The 20,300-nt window shown below is 41.1% G+C and overlaps 1 long non-coding RNA gene across 1 annotated transcript in view; it reads left to right on the plus strand.

Annotated features, from left to right (window-relative positions):
• Positions 1-14,413, plus strand: part of LOC306984092 — a 28,469-nt gene extending 14,056 nt beyond the window's left edge. Inside the window, exon 3 of the long non-coding RNA XR_013794485.1 lies at positions 13,484-14,413. This is a non-coding gene — a long non-coding RNA (uncharacterized lncRNA). The remainder of the gene's footprint in view (positions 1-13,483) is intronic.
• Positions 14,414-20,300: the final 5,887 nt, after the last annotated feature.

A 20,300-nucleotide genomic window follows, 5' to 3' on the forward strand; every position in this document is an offset into this window, starting at 1 on the left:
AGTTTGATTGTCTATGTAATGAGCAGTAATTGACATGTAAGGTGTCACCGTATTGCTGCTCGACCACATATCTGTCGTAAGCGTGACATAGTCCGCACTACTGATGTTAGTCATAACCTCAGTTTTCACTGTATTATACAGCTCTGGAATAGCTGTTCTTGAGAAATAATTCCGACTGGGTACTTCATACTGCCGGTCAAAAGTTTGAAGCATGGACCGGAATTCTGCCTGGTCCACAAGACTAAGAGGCATCATCTCTTTAACCAGAAAACAGGTCACAGCTAGAGTGCACTGTCTCCATTTTAAACTGGATTTATTGTACTTCTTTCCACAAGCGAACGCAGAAGCAATCGGAGTTAAACTAGAACTTTTCCCACTGTGAGAAGCGGCTGCAGAGCTGGGCTCAAATGAGGCTGCTACTGCTGGATGGTGTATGTTGATATTATCGGATAAGGCGATTATCGGACAAATTTTTTTTACATATCGCCCAGCTGTAGAGCGCTGTTCACACAGCTACAACACACAGTTGGACGGTCAGGTCCCTATCTCAGAGCAGCCCTCCTCCAGCTTTTATTCAACCCCTATGCAGGCCAAGGCCTGGGAGGCTATCCCCGGTATATCAGAATGGGTGTTGAACATGTTCAAACGAGGCTACTCGCTACAGTTCGCTTGCAGACCACCGCACTTTCAAGCCGTGGTTGAGACGACAGTGAATATGGGCGTGGCTCACGTCCTTCGCACAGAGGTGTCGAAGCTGTTGGAAAAGGGAGCTGTCGAACCAGTTCCCCTTTGAAATGCCTGGGTCTCAGGATCAACAAGTGCACACTGTCTCCCAGCCAGAATATTTCTTTCCTGGTTTCCATTCAACGCCTAGCGGCATCTTTCAGAGCGGACGCGCGTGCGCCCCTCAAAAGATTTCAGAGGATGTTAGGTCTTATGGCCTCAGCATCATCAGTACTCCAGCTAGGACTACTAAATATGCGCCCTCTTCAATGCTGGCTAAAACTACGGGTACCAGCTCACGCGTGGCGGTCTGGCCTATTACATGGCCGATACCACTGAGGAGGAACCTCCTCACGCAGGCAGGCGGGATGATCTAGCATCCCTGTCCCGATTTGTGGGCCCTACACGCATGGCTCCTCAATGGGTGCCCGGGTGCCTAGGTTGATAAGGTGCTGAATACCATCACTGAAGCAAGAGCACCTTCAACAAGGCACCTCTATGCTGAGAAATGGTCAGTATTTTCCAGCTGGTGCGCTGCACAAAGCCTGAATCCCTACTCATGCGAAGTACCAAGCGTACTTGCCTTTCTACAAGAGCTCTTGGATGCGGGTCAAACCCCCTCCACGCTCAGAGTATATGTGGCGGCCATAACAGCGCCTCAGGCTCTTGTGTCCGGTAACCCAGTAGGAAGAAGCGACTTCGTCGTGCGATTCCTTAAAGGGAATCTGATGGGTGTCAGGCATCAGGGCGCGAAGTGCCTCGCCATAGGTTTGTGCAGTTGCCGCAGCACAGCCAATGACCGCGCCCACGCTCATATGTGTCTGCTGTGCAGCTACTCTTGTGTTTTGAAAAAATCCCTTCAGTATTCTCGAGATAAGGAGTTTTCCCAGAGCGTATGCTACGCAATACTCGTTCCCTCTCTCAAGGGAACTGAGGTTACGTTAGTAACCAAGTAGTTATTCAAACAAAGAGAAATACTTTACAATTCACTTAATTTATTATTATTTTTTACCTTTAATGTTAACAGGCAACGGATTTCACCCTCGGAAAATGTATGAAATTGAACATGTTTGAAAATATTGGTTGGCAAATATGTACAACATCTTTTTAAACAACAAAATGATGTGGATTTAAGAGAATCAGGGCCAATTTCTTTGGCAGTTTATGTTGTTTGATTTAATCACACCGACATGCAGGGCCGTAAGCAGGTTTTTATAATTAAAAAGTTCCAAAAAATTATCCTACTAGGGGGGCATGCTCCCCCAAGAAAATTTAGATTTTCCTGATCTCAACATGTGAATTTTAAGGTGTTTTGAAGGCCAAAAAAATGGACAACAGTAGCTTTAAAAGCATGTCAGTGGGCAGTAGCATGTAGTATTTTATCAGATAACAGATTCTTAAGCATGAGAATCAGTAAAATGTCGCAATGAATGATCCACACTAAATGGAAATTCAGAATGTTTATGCTTATTGTTGACAAAACACAATCACATATTTGAAACGGGAATGGCCTTAAATAAGAAATGATTCAAGGATTTTTTTACATAGATGTTACATTTCAAACAAATGCCAATGCAATCATTCTGTGTCCAGAGGCATATGAGCAATTAGTATGAGCATCAAATATCAGTTTTTTCTTTCCTAAATCATTCAATATATTTGGACTAATCTGCTCACTTACTGTAATCAATGGTTCAATTGCTCACTCATAAAGACAGTCACTTGTCGCCGGCTTCTGGCTTAATGATGCAAGTTGCGCAAACACGAACAAGCGGAGTGATACAAACAGGGAAAAGTCGAACACATTTGAGGTAACGTTATACACATATATTTCTAGAATAATAATGGCAATATATTTAATAGGGTGCTTGTGTTGTTAAATTAAGCTTATAGTATCCACTGTCTTTGATCAAACTGATTATTTCTTTCGGTCATTTAAAACTTCTATCGAAAAACAGCTGTTTAGATTAGCTACCTGCATTTTATCTCGCACTGTATGACCGTTAACTGAAGTGAAGCGTCGCGTTGGGATTCGCGCTCGCGCTCCTGTGAAGATAAATCCTGCTTGCTTTGATTGGACTCAAACATTTTGACATTGACGAGCAGGTGTTTGAGAAGCAGCTCAGATGAGAAGGTCAGTTATCGTCGCGATGGGCGAATCATTGCAGCACCAAATTAGAGTTAACATTAGCCAATTATTTCACAACTTTCATTATATATGTAACCGGGGCAGGAATAGCTTGATATTAGATTAATTTCCCTGGTGATTTACCCTTATGTTTGCTTTGACTCAGCCACGCACTGTCCCCTTTAAGAGTGTGTGCATGCGCAAAAGAGAGAGAGTGCATGACCCCGTGGGGATTTCCACCAACTGCGGAACGGCTGCGGAACGGCTCCGCTGCATGTCGGCTCCGTGCTCCACCGTCCTTATATAGGCTACTCACCAGGTCTGGATCTGTTTTTGAACGGCTGGGGCCATGACTGACAGCTGAAGTCACGAGGACCCACGAGATTCACGTATGATCGCGCGATATAACCTGTCCCGCACAATCCTCCCCTGTGCTAAATTGCTGCGGAATGGCTTCGACATCCGGCAAAAATAGAAGCTCTGTGTATCTGTTCCGGAGGGCTGTGGATCGCTGGAGCTGGGACGGAGTCGGAACGCAGCCATTCCGCAGTCAGTGAAAATACACACTTTGACTTTAATGGAAACCTATTGACTCCGCCGCCATTCCGGAGCAGATCCGCAGCCGTCCCGCAGTTGATGGAAATTGGGGGTCAGACTGAAAGAGAGCGCAGTTCAAAACAGAGTTACACAGAGAGACAAATAGTTGATAAAACTGTTAAAGAGAGAACATTTCCAGTTTGATATTGACTTGTGAATCTGTGGTGATAACAGTCGTGTAATTTTATCGAGTGTATGGTTTAATTCACCGCTCATACGAGTGTGGTGTTCCTGCATGTGAGAGATCTTCCGTGGGGAATGTTGGGGAACGTTGATGAAGATTGAGCGTGAGTTAATCTAAAATATGTTCTGAAAAGTTAGTAAAATGTTTAATAACGCTGTTTATTTCATATATTAATGGAACATGCAGTAATTATTGTTCTATATGCAATATTAGGCCCGGATCACACCTAACGTGGTTTTTTGCAGTGAGGGGCACCTTTTTTCTATTGTTTTCCTATGGCAGTGGGCGTTTTGCGGGCTTGTTTATGCGCCTGCTGCGCCTCGCGTTTTTGAAGTTGAAAAAAAATCAACTCCGAGCGGAAAAAGCACCCGACGTCATCGCGTTTTTTCCCACTGTCCAATCGAATGAATCGAAAGGCGGGCCTGGCCTTCCGTTGTGGTCGTGACAGAAGTTTACAGTTGCTTCAACGTCCACAGACTATGATGGAGGAGAAACTTGTGATGGCTGTTTCGGGTTACCCGGAGCACTACGATTTTACGAGTTTACAATGTGACAGTTTACTTGACAACAAATCAAAGGTTTTTTTGCGAGCTCGCTATTAGACTGACAGCTGATTCGGTGGTTGATTAGCAACATAAAAACCGCAGCAAACTGCTATTTCAGGTGTGATCGGGTATTTTTTTAGCAGTGCGTTTTCGAACCTGAAAAACACGTTAGGTGTGATCCGGGCCTTAGAGGGGAGAACAACAATACGTGATGTTGCACGTGTGCCAGCTACCACGTGAGCTTTTTCTGTGCGATTCAGAGTCTCAATAAGAGTGAGTTTTGCTCATTTTATTCTCCTAAAGTGTTTATCTAATAATTATGAAGAATATTTGTACTCTGTTGTATACTATTTCATTGAGGCTGCGTTCGAAACCGCATACTTCCCTACTATATAGTAGGGAAAAAAGAGTAGGGGAGCAAAAAAGAATGTACGAATCATAAGAGTAGGCGAGAATTACCTGGGTGACGTACTAATTATCGCGAGATTCTGACATACTTATACTAATAGTGTGTTCGAATATGCCTACTTTCCTACTACATGGTAGGAGAAAACAGTACGTGAAAGAAGTACGTTCGAAACATCAGTAATCCAGGGTTCCCACGAGTCCCACTCAGAGAGTGTTAAATGAACACTGAAGCAGTGTTAAAGTCAATGAGATAATTAAGTGATTAATTGACTTATGATTAAGCATTATTGAAGACACCTGATGTTAACAAGCAGAATCACTGAAGGAGAAGATTAATGTAAAATGGTCACCGTTATGGAGATCAGTGTTTAGTTTAGTTGGTCTCTTGACCCTTACTTTGTTAAATTTAGATTAAGTTCGGCTGCTGTAATTCAGCCATAACAGCCAGATGAACAAATAGTTAGCCTGAAGCACTGAACACATTGAGAGCACAATTTCTGAGTTATGTTTACTTTATGGATTATAGCACTATCCTTGTAGAATATACCTTTTTAACCTTTTCAATTAAATCCAAATTATCAAATCAATTACAAAAAAAACTTAAGTATTTCAGGGAGGCACACACAGAGATCTAGAATTAGTGTATGACTCTCAACAATGGTGACAAACAGATCACCTCTGAACATAAGCTCATTATTTATTCATGCAACAATGTATGATGGGAGCCATGAATGAGATTTGATTGGTGGCATCCAGAATGCACAGCAAAATGCTTTATAATTGTCACCATTAACATATAATTGATGTACAGGCTGATTCTTGATGTCTGTGTAAAAAAAAGAGAAATTATTTGGATTACATTGTAAAAGCTAAAAATATTATGATTTTCAAGTACATTGCTGCTATAATCAATAAACTAAAAGTAACTCCGTAATTTGGCTCGACATGAGTTCAGTGATTCAAGTCAAATGATTGTGAAATAATGATAATGTTATAACACAAAGCAACACCATCATATCACCTTTTCTCTTTGTTCATCTGGCAGTTATAACTCACGTACAGCACTCAAACAAAATCTAAAGATATTGATTTAAGGGCCAAGAGCCCAACTAAAACAAACTCTGATCTCCATAATGGTAACATACCAATTACGATTTTCTCCTTCAGTGATTCTGCTTGTTATCATCAGGTGTCTTTAACCCCCTGAGGCGCGTTTTGCTCGTTTTTTTTTACATAGCAGCCAAATAGACCTAAAATAGACCTAAAATACTCCGTCAGTTTTGGTCATACAGCCTTAAGAAATATGAAAAAATAAGCTGTTAAATGTCTACTTTTTTATGTGTCCACTTACAATCGAAATAAAACATTGTGCTTTTGTAAAATAAAGAAAGTAAACAGGGAGTGCTTTCTGCCTCTCCGTCTCCTTGAACTTTTTTTCTGAAGCACTTCTCTAAACTCAAACAAAACTCAGCGAATACTATTCATTTAGACATGAGCTATATATCTCTGTAATCATTTAAGTGTGTAGTTTTAAATTATCGAATTCAAAACTAAAACAAATATTCTCTGTTTATGTAATCTATATATAAAGAGCGCGAGATCATCCGTTCTCATTATCGTTCTGGCACCTCATTATCTGCTAATGTGACACGCCCATCGAGAGCGCGCTGCTATTCAAAGGCAGATCTGAAGCAACACATGCAAACCAGTCAACGCCCACAACAGCTGGACAACACACTCGCTGTGAGGAATAATAATATCGTGATAATCCTGGAAATTTTATCTCAAACGTGCTGGAGTAGCCTAACAACGGATCCAGCTGCAGATCATCAGTAAGTGCTTTGTTCTAATCGCGATATGAAATGGTGTCTGTAAACCGCAAAAGACTGTTTAAATTTGAATCGCGTTTCTGTGTTTGAATGAATGAACGGCACATGCTGTTGTTTACTCTAGCTCGCGCGTTTCTGTGTTTGAATGAATGAACGGCACATGCTGTTGTAACTCCAGCTCGCGCGTTTCTGTGTTTGAATGAATGAACGGCACATGCTGTTGTTTACTCCAGCTAGCGCGTTTCTGTGTTTGAATGAATGAACGGCACATGCTGTTGTTTACTCTAGCTCGCGCGTTTCTGTGTTTGAATGAATGAACGGCACATGCTGTTGTAACTCCAGCTCGCGCGTTTCTGTGTTTGAATGAATGAACGGCACATGCTGTTGTTTACTCCAGCTAGCGCGTTTCTGTGTTTGAATGAATGAACGGCACATGCTGTTGTTTACTCTAGCTCGCGCGTTTCTGTGTTTGAATGAATGAACGGCACATGCTGTTGTATCTCCAGCTCGCGCGTTTCTGTGTTTGAATGAATGAACGGCACATGCTGTTGTTTACTCCAGCTAGCGCGTTTCTGTGTTTGAATGAATGAACGGCACATGCTGTTGTTTACTCCAGCTAGCGCGTTTCTGTGTTTGAATGAATGAACGGCACATGCTGTTGTTTACTCCAGCTAGCGCGTTTCTGTGTTTGAATAAATGAACGGCACATGCTGTTGTTTACTCCAGCTCGCGCGTTTCTGTGTTTGAATGAATGAACGGCACATGCTGTCCCAGATAGCAGACCGATGTCGATTCAACGTTGATTTTTAGTTGTAAAGGTTAGTATCAATCATCAATCAAATTTCAACGTTGAATCAACAGTTACGTTCAATCAGAACGTTATTACACCGAAAATAAAACATTGATTCGACATTGAAATGCGGTTGAATGGCGTGTCTGGCGTTGATTCAACGTTAATTCGATGAGCAAAACGGTGTTGTTTCAATGTCACGAGAAACGTTGTTTCCACATTGATTCGATGTCAGTTTGCTATCTGGGGTTGTAACTCCAGCTCGCGCCTTTCTGTGTTTGAATGAATGAACGGCACATGCTGTTGTTTACTCCAGCTAGCGCGTTTCTGTGTTTGAATGAATGAACTGCACATGCTGTTGTAACTCCAGCTCGCGCATTTCTGTGTTTGAATGAATGAACGGCACATGCTGTTGTTTACTCCAGCTCGCGCGTTTCTGTGTTTGAATGAATGAACGGCACATGCTGTTGTAACTCCAGCTCGCGCGTTTCTGTGTTTGAATGAATGAACGGCACATGCTGTTGTAACTCCAGCTCGCGCGTTTCTGTGTTTGAATGAATGAACGGCACATGCTGTTGTTTACTCCAGCGTTTCTGTGTTTGAAGAATGAACGGCACAGACGCATGTTGTTGTTGTTTAGCTACTACAGCTCGTGCGTGTCTGTGTGTGAATGAAACTATCTATATTGCCTACTGAGATGAGTAAAAATCGACTGAATACGTTGAAATAAAATGTCTTTGTATAAGCAACATATTAAACTTCAAATTAACATTTATGCCCTAATATATTAGCCTATAAAAGACAATATGTTACAGACGAAATATGAAAGACAACATTTCGTTTTGGATAGATTATAAAGTTTTTACTGCCACATCAAAACCTAATTTACAAGGTGCAAACAAAATCTTAAAAGATCAATATAAGCCTTCTCTTAAATTATTTTTGTGTTTTATTAGTGACAAATTTGGGGAGAGGATAGCCTACATCCAAAACTTTCTGAAAATACAACTGAGCATTAACTGCACAATTACTAGAAATGTTTACCTTGGATATTATACAATTTGCAAGCATACAGTTTGTGGAAAAATTCACTTTTTTTCAAGATGTTTCCAACTCTAAACCAATTCTGTAGTTATTTATATATATGTATGTATGTATGTGTGTGTGTATATATATATATGTGTGTGTGTATGTATATATATGTGTGTGTGTGTGTGTGTGTGTATGTGTGTGTGTGTGTGTGTTGTCTTTGCATTCTATCTTGTGGCTCAGTGACACCTGAATGAAAGCTCATTAGTATGCAGCATTAGTGGGTCTTTGTCTTCTCTCAGGTGTGAATGAGGACATTATTCATGACCTTGTTGGATCATTCACTCCCACCTGCATATTGCCTTTCCAAACAAAAATTTTCTTACAAAATTTAAATCAATCTATTGTTTAATGTGAACGATTAGCCCGGATGATTTTCAGATCATTTTAAAGTAAACACTTTAGCCGACAACATCCATTAGTCAAAAGTATTGTGGGAATATGTGAAGTTGGCCGTTTGTGGTCTTATATCAGACAATTTAAGATTGAGTTTTTTGAATAACCACGCATAAATAATATTCTCTCAAAAATGCAAACATGTACATACATGTTGCTCACATATTATGATAGCCATGTTCGTGCTAAATAGAGTGTAATTATACCTTTGCCATTAATATGTTTATAAGCAACTGAAAAAAATACAAATATCAGGTCATGTCAAAACATCTCAAGGACCCCAAAAACACCTTAGACTCCAGAGGGTTAATAATGCTCAATCATAACTCAATTAATCACTTAATTATCTCATTGACTTTAACACTGCTTCAGTGTTCATTTAACACTCTCTGAGTGCGGACTCATATAAACACTGAGCAGTGTTAATTTAACACAATTTTGCTCTATCTGACTCATCCAATAAAGAAGCTCCAGTCTTAACCACAGGAGGTGGTGAACCCTGATCAGGAAAAACACGGTCATGAGCAAAGTTATTACCCACAATCAGATAAATTCCCTCTATAGATAAAGAAGGACTCCCCACAATGGTTACTTCCCCGCTCACAAAACCAGAAAACAACTGAATTTTGTGCAGCGGCACTGGAAATGACTGGAGACCAATTACACGTATTAACACACAATTTCCTGAATCAGACTCCGACGAAAAAGGCAAGACAGATTGACAAATTAAACTTTCTGATGCACCCGTATCACGCAGAATTTTCACTGGAACGCGATGTGCATCTCCAACCAATGCCACAAAACCCTCCGTGACAAACGGTGCATAATCTGTTATACTAGATGCAGGAAATTCAAGCTCACAAACCTTTATCAATTGACACTGTACATTGTGCACAATGTCTTTGCTGGAATTTTCTTAGCTTTACTCTCTGAGCGCGCAGCAGGAATAGATGAGGTGCAGAGGCCAACTTTTCCTCCATCAGCCTTCCCCCTATTACGCTCCAATAACACCGGGCAATTTCTTTTCCAATGATTTTTCCCAAAAAAGTAGTTATAATCTGTAGGGCTGACTTCTAATAGTCGACGATTCGACTCGGAGAGGTCTGATGCCCTAAGCATAATTGCATAATTTATTTATGATGCCTCCTACCCCGAGAAACTTCGTCTTCATGAGGAACACGCGCGCGGACTTGCTCTCTCTCCTTCTCTGCCGTGCACGCGCTACCCGGTTTGGAGCACAGTCTCTGTCTCGCGGGCGCGCTCGCTCTAGATTCCGGAGATTTTAACTAATTTGCAGGCATCAGTGAGCCGCTATCAATATGCGGGAGACTCCCAGAACTTCCTTTGGGATGTCTGTATTTCTATACTGAAATAATTTCGGCATTATAATTATTGATTTTTCAGTAGGCTATTTTTTTGGTGCCTCCTCACCTCAGCTCTTGGGCACAGCGCGTGATGCGCGTGGTGGGAGCGGCGGCGCTGAGTGTTATGTAACCAATGAGCAGCAGCACACTACATGCCTGTAACGGCCGGACCGCATTTGTTAGCATTTACGGATTTATTGGCTCACAATGGCTTCTAAAAAATCATCAAAAGTGTGGGAGTATTTCGAGAAGGTTAAAGATGACCCAAAGAAAGTTAAGTGCAAGCTGAAGGCTGCGCGCGAAGCGTCTCAGCAACGAAGACATCCTTTCCTTTTTCTTTTCTTTTTTTTCTGCATGTGCACTTTCTGAAGCCCATTCGATTATAACTTATATTAGGCCTATATTTATTTTCGTTGTTGTGTAATTGTTTTTATTTATTCAGGCAGGCTTATTGTATTTTGAAAAATGTTTTTGACATTTTGGACTAGTGCCAGGCTGTTGCGCTAAGTTTAATTTTATTTATTTATTTTATCCCGATTCCCGAGTGTGAACTGTGAATTAAAAGCCAAGAAATAGGTTCCTAAGTGAGAGATAAAGGCATGCTTTGGCACGTTGTTGTTATTTTTGAAGTCAATTTGTTCCTATTTTATGTGAACTTTTCTGATGTTTGATATATGTGTGATATGTTTTGTTCATCTGGCTTTAAATGAATAAAAGGTATTTGTTACACACCATGTTTTTCTTTTAGTTTTTTTTTTTAGCTCTTTTGTTTGAAACGATATAGCTCATATCTAAAAAAATAAAAAAAAGTTTGACTATCAGTCGACTACGGCAAAATCTAACGAATCAGATTCGACTATAAAAATCCTTAGTCGAAAACAGCCCTAATAATCTGTTTTAAGATCGAAATCCGATGGTTTACCACGTGCAGTTGAATTGGAGAACACAGATGTGTCCGTATTAACACGACTATAGCGACGTTCTTTGTAATTAGGCTAATATTAGAACGCAAACTAAAATCATGAGCTGGAGTCTTGTGTATGAGAGAAAAAGTATCAGCAAGAACAGCAGCATCTATGCGATCAGGCAAAGTGTTCTTAAGTTGTTCTAATATCATAAGATCACACAACTCATCAAAAGAATCAACCTCTTCAGCTGTAAGCCAACGATGAATGAAGCTGGTTAATTCCCTAGTTTGCTTGTCTGATTTTTTCCATGATCGAAAACGCTGTCTATAAGCCTCGGGGACTAACTCATAACACAGCTGCCTTGACACATCGATAGACCTTTTCAGAAGACGGTAAAGACACAAATGCCTTCTGAGCACGGCCAATTAACGTAGTTTGTAACAATACACTTTTATCCTCATCACTTCAATTTTGCTCAGTAGCAATTTTCTCAAATAACGAAAAAAAAAAAAAACACACATTAAACTTAGGCAGGAACTTGAGCATACCGGCCAGGCCAGACTGCGGCGATTTGCCAAGTTTGCCTTCAGCTACTAATTGCAGCCTAGTACGCTCAATCTCACGATCCTGCTCTAAATTTTGAAGCCTTTCCCATTCCAACTCACGATCTTTGTCTTTCTGTGCAGCTTCTAACCTTTTACAGTCTAATTCGTTATCAAGCCTTCTTTGAGACAATTCGTCATCTAATTTTCTCCTTGCTAATTCTTGTTCCAATTCCAATGTCTTTTGTTTAACTTGCAAATCATGTTGCAGTTTTAAAATTTCAACTTGCTGTTCAAATGTTAATACACTGGATTTTGGCTGTGGGTCTACAATCAAACTCGGAGTGGTTTCACTTTCTAGAGTAAGCTCGCTATCTGAACCTGACGCTCCCCGACTACAGCGCTTCGGCAATTTCTCGTCAGGTAACACGCTCTTGTCAACCAAACATGCACAAATGAAGTCAAGCAGCTCATGCTTCTTAGCTCCCCTCCGGAATGTTACATCAACTTTATAGTGCTTGGCCACACTATACAATTGTTTAATATCCAATGCCGCAAGCAAGACCACTGAGGGAGCATCCAAAAACGCCTCAAGTGTAGTACTCATTATTACACTTAAATTACAAGTCACCAATCAACAATCAAACCCAGCTATGGTCTACAAACACCCAATATCAATACATCTAGCCAAACCAACAAAAACTAATCCTATACTTCAACGTCTTTCGGGTTACTAAACAATTCCAACCACACAAATTAAATCGGGCGAAGCGGAATGCAGCTCACGTTACAGGACAACAACGGAGTTTCCCCCTAAACATTTACCCCCGTACTATTCTGACCTATCTTCACACTAAGTCCAAGAACAAGGCTAATTTACTCACCAATACCGATGGAATCGTACTGTCCCGACAAAAGTCAATTCAGCCGGTGCTCCGCGGTGGTGCCCACGTTCAGACTTCAGTGACCAGCAGCCTAAACCCACAACGCCAAAGCGCACTAATTGGGGATAAAACAGGCTCCGTAAAATGCCATCCTGCAACATAAGTAGACCTACTTCGCCACTCAAACTAAGCAAACAAAATATGGTTGGCTAAATTGCTCTAATCTGCGCAAATACTCCCAATATTTGCCACACTCAAAAAACTAACTTTAGCCATCAAAGTACTAAAGTGACATTCAATTCATTAACTGAACACTCGATGCAGAACTCCCTAACAAACAAACACAACGCGTGCCAGCTGATTTGATTACTACCATCAGCTGATCACCGGTACGTTTCATTCACAAAATGTGAACCAATGACGTAGCACTACCCATGCAACTAGACCTACCCAATATTGCGAATAATAGTAGTCTACTTACAATTCGGGATCCAAATGGTCGGACGAGCCCCCATATGTCACGACTACCTGGCTCACAGTAGCAATGGCATAGGGGAGACCACACCGTTTGTTAAGTTAAATCCAAAATGTATTAAAAAGTTTATTAAACCATTAAATTATATGATGAAATCATAATTTGAATCAATAAGTGTATCAAGTCAGTAATTTAAAAGCAAAAGAAAACTAATCAAAAGTGTAGCGCAGATCAGTAAAGTGTAGACTATGTGTAGTGCAAAAAAGGCAAAAAGAAGTAGGATGAGGCTGCCACCACCCCAAAGGCCAGAGCAACGCGCAGCACAGAGCAACCCGGAGCCCAAAGCAATTGACAGGAGATGTTTTTAAACAGTCCCGCCAATCAGCTGCTGTCAGATGGACTGAAAACAGACTGCTCCCCCTTCAGCTTGGGGGGAGAGAGACGGCCCAAACATATTCTGTTCATGGTGGAGTGAGCACACCCAGCACGGCAAAGCCGGGCGTGACATTGCATACCCTTTATTTATTTCTGAGAATATCAATGTGATATAACCTTTTTTATTTGTTTGTTTTGTAAGACTTTTACTACTTCTGTCACAGTGTCTGGTTTGTGTTTCCCCAGGTGTCCACTAGAGGTCTCCTTCCCTTCCTGTCACCATTCACTCTGGAACCGTTATTCCCATAATCCTTTGTCTGTTCCCATCACTCGTGATTGCACTCAGCTGTTCCCTATCACATTGTTAGTGTCTGTCAGTGATGCGTAGGTCAATGTATAAACAACCCGCACCCGACCAACGATTTCAACTTACCCGCCCGCAACTCGGACCGCAAAAAAAAGAGAAATAAATATTGTACCCGACCCGCATCCTGAATTTTTTAAAAGTAGCTAGTAAATGCTCATAGTAGCGTCATTGTTATGTAATATAAAGGCTTGATCTATTTCATTTATTTCGTTTCATTTTCTTAACAATTAAGATGCTGCATGTGTTTATCCAGTCTAATCGAAGTGTGCGTCTCTCCCCCGACTTTCCCAACAAAAATCCCGCCCCCTCTCAGAAAATACATAAAACTGACATTACTGAGCTATATGCGTTTAGAAGCCTATTAAAATGGCACAATGGCATTGCTCAGTTCAACGTGTTGGGAAATCTGGCATTTTGTCCCGCGTCAGCTTTTATTCAAAAGTTAATAACGCGCTCAACATTCAAAAGGTAAATAAGGATTTCCCACTTGCATCTCTGCCTGCAGACTGAGCTCGTCAGTTCGTCAGTCATCCTCGCGCCAGTTATTCAAACAATAAAGCGTAGGCCTATGTATTTCATAGAAAATTGTGTCTAGTACTAAAGGTTTAATTGGCATCTTTATTTCAAACTACCCGACCGACTACTAATGTAGACTAACAAACTACTAATGACCCGAATATCATTAAAAATATTTTTGGATGACTCGTAACCGCGGGTGACCGCAGGCACCCACTCATTTTGGATCAACCCGCGCATCACTGGTGTCTGTGTATAAATACCCTGTCTGTTTCAGTTCATGTCACGGAGTCATTGTTGTCATGTCATGCTACACTTCTGAGGTCTGTTATGAGGCTGTTCTTCTTTTGTTTCTTGTTTATTTTGTGTATTTGTTATTGGACTGATTAAAATGGATTTCGACCCTTGCATGGATGACTACGATTCTGATTACTTGGATTTTGACCTTTGCATGGATGACGACGAATTGGATTGCCCTGTTTATAGTATTGCTACATTTGGATCCAGCCATTCCTCTGTATTCCATCCACGCCTCGGACTAAAAGGCTTCAGTCATTGGACAGAACGGCATCGAGCCTCAGACCGAAAGGCTTCAGGTCTCAGGAAAAACAACGTCAGGTGTCAGGTCTCGTACAATTAGGCATCAGACAAAACAGCCTCAGACGAAACGGCATCAGACGAAACGGCATCAGACGAAACAGCCTCGGACAAAAAGGCATAAGACTAAAAGGCATCGGGCGAAACGGCATCAGACAAAACAGCCTTGGACAAAAAGGCATCGGGCGAAACGGCATCAGACGAAACAGCCTCGGACAAAAAGGCATCAGACTAAAAAGGCATCGGGCGAAACGTCCTCCTCAGGTGGAGTTTTGAGGTTCGCATTGCCCCACCCCATGTGACATCACATGTACGCGGTTCAGATCAGATACAACAAAAGCTGACGGAGGAGGTAAGCCGTCATGATATATTTATTTGCTTTAATCAAATGTTACATTAACTACAGATGGTACTCAACCAGAATGCCTATTACCGCCGCGCCAGGCACAGCGGCAAAACTACCGCGGTAAAAATAATCCAGTCGCATTTCAAAGTCATTCGCGAAATGACCGCCAGGTGGCGCAGAGGGACATTGTGCAAAACAGCAGCTATTGCCGTATTTTGAAATGTAAGCAGGGTTAATGTCAATTAACAGATGAAATAGGCTACTATAGAACATTGTTTAGGACAGAAAAATAGAATCATAATTTAAAAATAGAGACGAGAACAATATAGCCTTTATTTCATATTGTAGCCTATGCCTAGACGTCGGTGGGCGACACCCTATTGCCCGTTGGGAGCAGCGTGATAAAATAATAATAATACCAAAAATAACAAACAATAATAAATTAGGTGCAATGAAGCTGATTATTTGTTTACTACTCTATTGAGGAATGAGACGAATGATGAGCGCTTCTCTGTAGAAGATTGGAGAAACCGGGCATTTCTCAGTGAGTAAATTCATGTCCGAGTGGTAGAACTTACGTAACGGTCATTTGGAAGACACGGGTTCGAATCCCGAACAAACATGGACTCTTATACATTTTATATTAGCCTATTAATGCATGTCATAGCCTATTATTAATGCAGACAATCAAACAAACAAAACATTTTTTTATACAGGATAGCCTTTTTTTTTTTGGTTCCTATAAAGAGTTTGTAAAACATGGTTTTAAGCAAGGTGCGATTTGTCAGGGGGACGGGGATTTCCTTCTGGTCTAAACATCCCTGCTTCTGCTGAATTATTTTAATCCCCCCTCCCTCCACAGTAATCAATGCTATAAATTACTCCAATAGACCATTTAAAATATATAATGTAAAGATATGCAACAGGCACGTTTAAACGACAAACAATAAAATCAGAACCAGTTTCAGTGACGTTGGTTCCAGTGGCCTTAATGCAAGCACGGCTTTTAAAATGTCAAAAAGCGTTTCGAGATTATTTTGAATGAAATATTGAAGTTTATAATTAAGTATTTTGGCACACCACGCCGAGTGGCGCTATTGTTCTAAAGTCGGGTTTTATTCTGGCATGTTGAATTAGTGTTCGGCAGACGCGGCGGCGCTTTCATTTGGATTTATTTTTCTCATAACAGCTAAAATAACTTAGGCCCTAATAGGCTACTCCGTAGTTTTTTAGTCATACAGATCAGAGTAGAGTAGCCTACATCGTTCAAAACATATTCAAACTTTTATTCAAAAGTTTATCTGTTGTCTCTGTCTCCGGGAACTGCGTGTCACAAAAATGAACCGAAAGCCACTTTCCTCCGCTCAGTCACGATAAGAAATCGGCTATGTCTAAAGCCTTTAAATGTCTAAATATTTAATAAATGTTATCTGATTAGGTAATCCGTATGAAACAGAGAGGTGCAGAGGCAGGGCTATTCAATTGGTGGACCCAGGGCCGGGTCCGGCCCCTGAGGGATTTTGTACCGGCCCTTTAGGCGTAATTTGCGGGTGGGCGGTCCGCGGGTGGGACACACTTTTGAAACATCTCGCAGCACGAATGTATTAATACAAATAAAATAAAAAATCGCCAGTTAACTAGCAGAGCATTCATTTCGTTCGTTTGTTAAATAAGAGGCGATCTATCGCTGAAATGTTTTTTTTTTTTTTAAATCAAGTGATCAAAGTGCTCGCTGCGATCAGTATCGTCTTGTGGCTCTCTCAGTCTTCACTCGGACGCACGCTTCAATCTGTTGTGGAGATTCTCTATTCGTTCCAGTGAAATTATGAACCAAAATGCACACAAACCCTGATATTCAACCACTGATAAACATAATCGTTTTGATGAGAGAGAAAAAAAAACTTATTCGAGTGCGGATTAGAACCCAGAACCTCTTACACTCTTAGCAGAAGTTCTGCCACTGAACCATTTAAATGCACACTTAAGACAGTCTATCTATGTATTTATTCATGTGATATTATTATCTCATTAAACAACAAATTAAACCCAATGCACTATTTAAATAGATTGCTGGACATTGTAATGTTGTACATACATCTGATTTATGATTTAGCATTGTGTTAGCAATGTTCCACCCGTGTAACTTATCTGATGTTATTCATATCAGATACACATTGTGTAAGTAGCATTACATTTTACCATATTCTTCTCCCAGTTCACCAGCCACCTACTTTCATGTATTTCGGGAGAAGTGGAGGAATTGACGTGTTGTAAATCCAACAGATCCGATTCTCTGAACTGTGGCACAAACTAACGTGGCGCCGCTCATCACGCATACAGCTCAACTAACGCAATCGTTATAAAGGTGTTTAAACAACCAAACATCCACATGCACATATTTTTCAATCGTAATATCAGTGTTTCATGCTACATCTAACATATTTGTGAATATTTTTAATAAAAAAGGAAAAATTACATAAAAGCAGATCATCATTCATTCAGCACTGTGTTGTGGTTGCGCTGTATCACGTGAGAAGCAATGACGCGTCACCATGGAAACGATAAAGAGACAGGTTCTAAATAACGGTCGCTCCAAAACAGGTTGTATATCTACATGACCAATCAAAATCGCCAATTGCTCTAAAAACGCTCTGACTTTCTTTCAAGCCAAGCATGAAGTAATTTCTATATAAATTTCTATATAAACACAATGTTTGAAATGTCTCTCTCTACCTTAAAAAAAAGAAAAGTTGACTCAGAGAACAGGCAGTTCAACAATGAATGGACAGAGAAATACGCGTTTATTGACGTTAATACGAATCCTGTGTGCTTAAAGGGTTAGTTCACCCAAAAATTAAAATAATGTCATTAATGACTCACCCTCATGTCGTTCTAAGCCCGTAAGACCTCCGTTCATCTTCGGAACACAGTTTAAGATATTTTAGATTTAGTCCGAGAGCATTCTGTCCCTCCATTGAAACTGTATATACAGTATACTGGCCATGTCCATAAAGGTAATAAAAAGATCATCAAAGTAGTCCATGTGACATCAGTGGGTTAGTTAGAAGTTTTTGAAGCATCGAAAATACTTTTTGGTCCAAAAATAACACAAAATAAGACTTTATTCAGCATTGTATTCTCTCCCGGGTCTGTTGTCAATCCTTCACAGTTACGCTGATGGCGTAAGACGCTGATGACGTGTATTTCTGGTGCGCCCGAGCTTTGTTTACAGTCTGAGGGAAACGCACGCTGTAAAAGTGTCTCATCCGCGACATGCACATTTACGCACCATTAAAAAAATGATATCCACGCAAACAATGTAGAATAACTTGAATATAGTGTGTGTCTCCCTTAGACTGTAAACGAAGCTCGGGCGCACCAGATAACACGTCATCAGCGTCTTCCGTCAGCAGCGTCACTGCGGAGTCGTGAACGCAGATTCACAACAGACCCGGGAGAGAATACAATGCTGAATAAAGTCTTATTTTGTGTTATTTTTGGACCAAAAAGTATTTTCGATGCTTCAAAAACTTCTAACTAACCCACTGATGTCACATGGACTACTTTGATGATCTTTTTATTACCTTTATGGACATGGCCAGTATACTGTATATACAGTTTCAATGGAGGGACAGAATGCTCTCGGACTAAATCTAAAATATCTTAAACTGTGTTCCGAAGATGAACGGAGGTCTTACAGGCTTAGAACGACATGAGGGTGAGTCATTAATGACATTATTTTCATTTTTGGGTGAACTAACCCTTTAATCTGCAACGAGTGCCTCGCCGTGTGCAAGGAGTATAATTTGAGAAGGCATTTCAAGACAACGCATGCTAACTTTGATGCTATTTTCCCACCGGGCTCTGCTGCTCGGAGGCAAAAGATAACAGGGCTTACATCTTGTTATGACCAAAGACGTCGCATTTTGTTTTTGGGCCTGTACGGATCAAGAGAGAGCAACTGCAGCATCGTTACGGGTGGCATGGATATTGGCCAAAAAGAAAAAGCCGTTTACAGACTCAAAGACAGTCAAGGAGTGTATGCTGGCAGCCATTGAGGAGGTGGTAACAGATGAGAAAACCCGAAAAAACATTACCGATGCGATCAAGCAAATTCCAATTTCTGACACGTCAAATATGAGGAGAGTCGAGTCCCTTGCATCGGACGTTTTCGAGACGCTTTTGGACAAGCTGAGGAAGGCTGAGGTGATGTCTTTGGCCGTGGATGAGTCGACTGATAACAGTGATGTTGCACAGCTGTGCCTCTATGTGCGATTTTTTGATGGGGAATGTTTTCGTGAGGATCTGCTTGGACTAATTCCCATGGAGGGGCACACTACCGGTGAGATTATCTTCACCAAAATTGCTTCATTCTTTGAGGAGAACAACTTGGATTTGGCGCGCGTCAACATGTTGGTGACGGATGGTGCGCCCTCGATGGCGGGCAGGGATCAGGGGCTCGCTGGAAGGATGGCAGCTGTGGCTCCGCAGGTGAGATCTCTGCATTGCCTCATCCACCAAAGCCTCCTGTGTGCCAAGCTCAGTGGTGAGTTAAAAGAGACCATGGACTCTGTCATGGCAATTATAAACTTCATCCGTTGTACCTCCAGTTTACAGCACCGCCTTTTCCGCAAGCTTTTGACTGACATGTCTGCTGAATATAAAGATTTGCTCATTCACAATGACATTAGATGGCTTAGCAAAGGAAACGTTTTGAAACGTTTTTGTGAACTAAGAGGGGAGATTCTGGTGTTTCTCCGGTCTTCAAAATTGAAAAAAGCTGGCAAGTTTCTGTCTCTGATGGAAAATGATGAGTTAAATGCCGCGGTTTGCTTTTTGAGCGACGTTTTCCAACATTTGAACCAACTCAACATGGAGTTGCAGGGCAGAGAAAAAACAGTCGCAGAACTCGTGGAGAAACTTCATGCTTTTCAAAGAAAGCTCTCACTCTTCTCTGCTGATCTTTGTCCTGGCAAGATGCTCCACTTCCCCACATTGAGGAAATCTGGCCTGCAAATTACAGAGGTGATGTCAGGGTTTATTGACTCATTGAAAAACAACTTTTCCACTAGGTTTGAGGATTTCAGCATCTCCAGTGAAGTGATGAGATTTGTGAAGGACCCTTTCTGTGTGAATGTTGAGGCAGACTTTGCATTGAAAGGGAAGGAGCTGGTATCGTCATTGGATGAGGGGTCTTTACAACTGGAACTCATTGACATTCAGTCGTCAGATGACTT

This window comes from Phoxinus phoxinus (genome assembly GCF_949152265.1).
Source record: "Phoxinus phoxinus genome assembly, chromosome: 17".
NCBI lineage: Eukaryota > Metazoa > Chordata > Actinopteri > Cypriniformes > Leuciscidae > Phoxinus > Phoxinus phoxinus.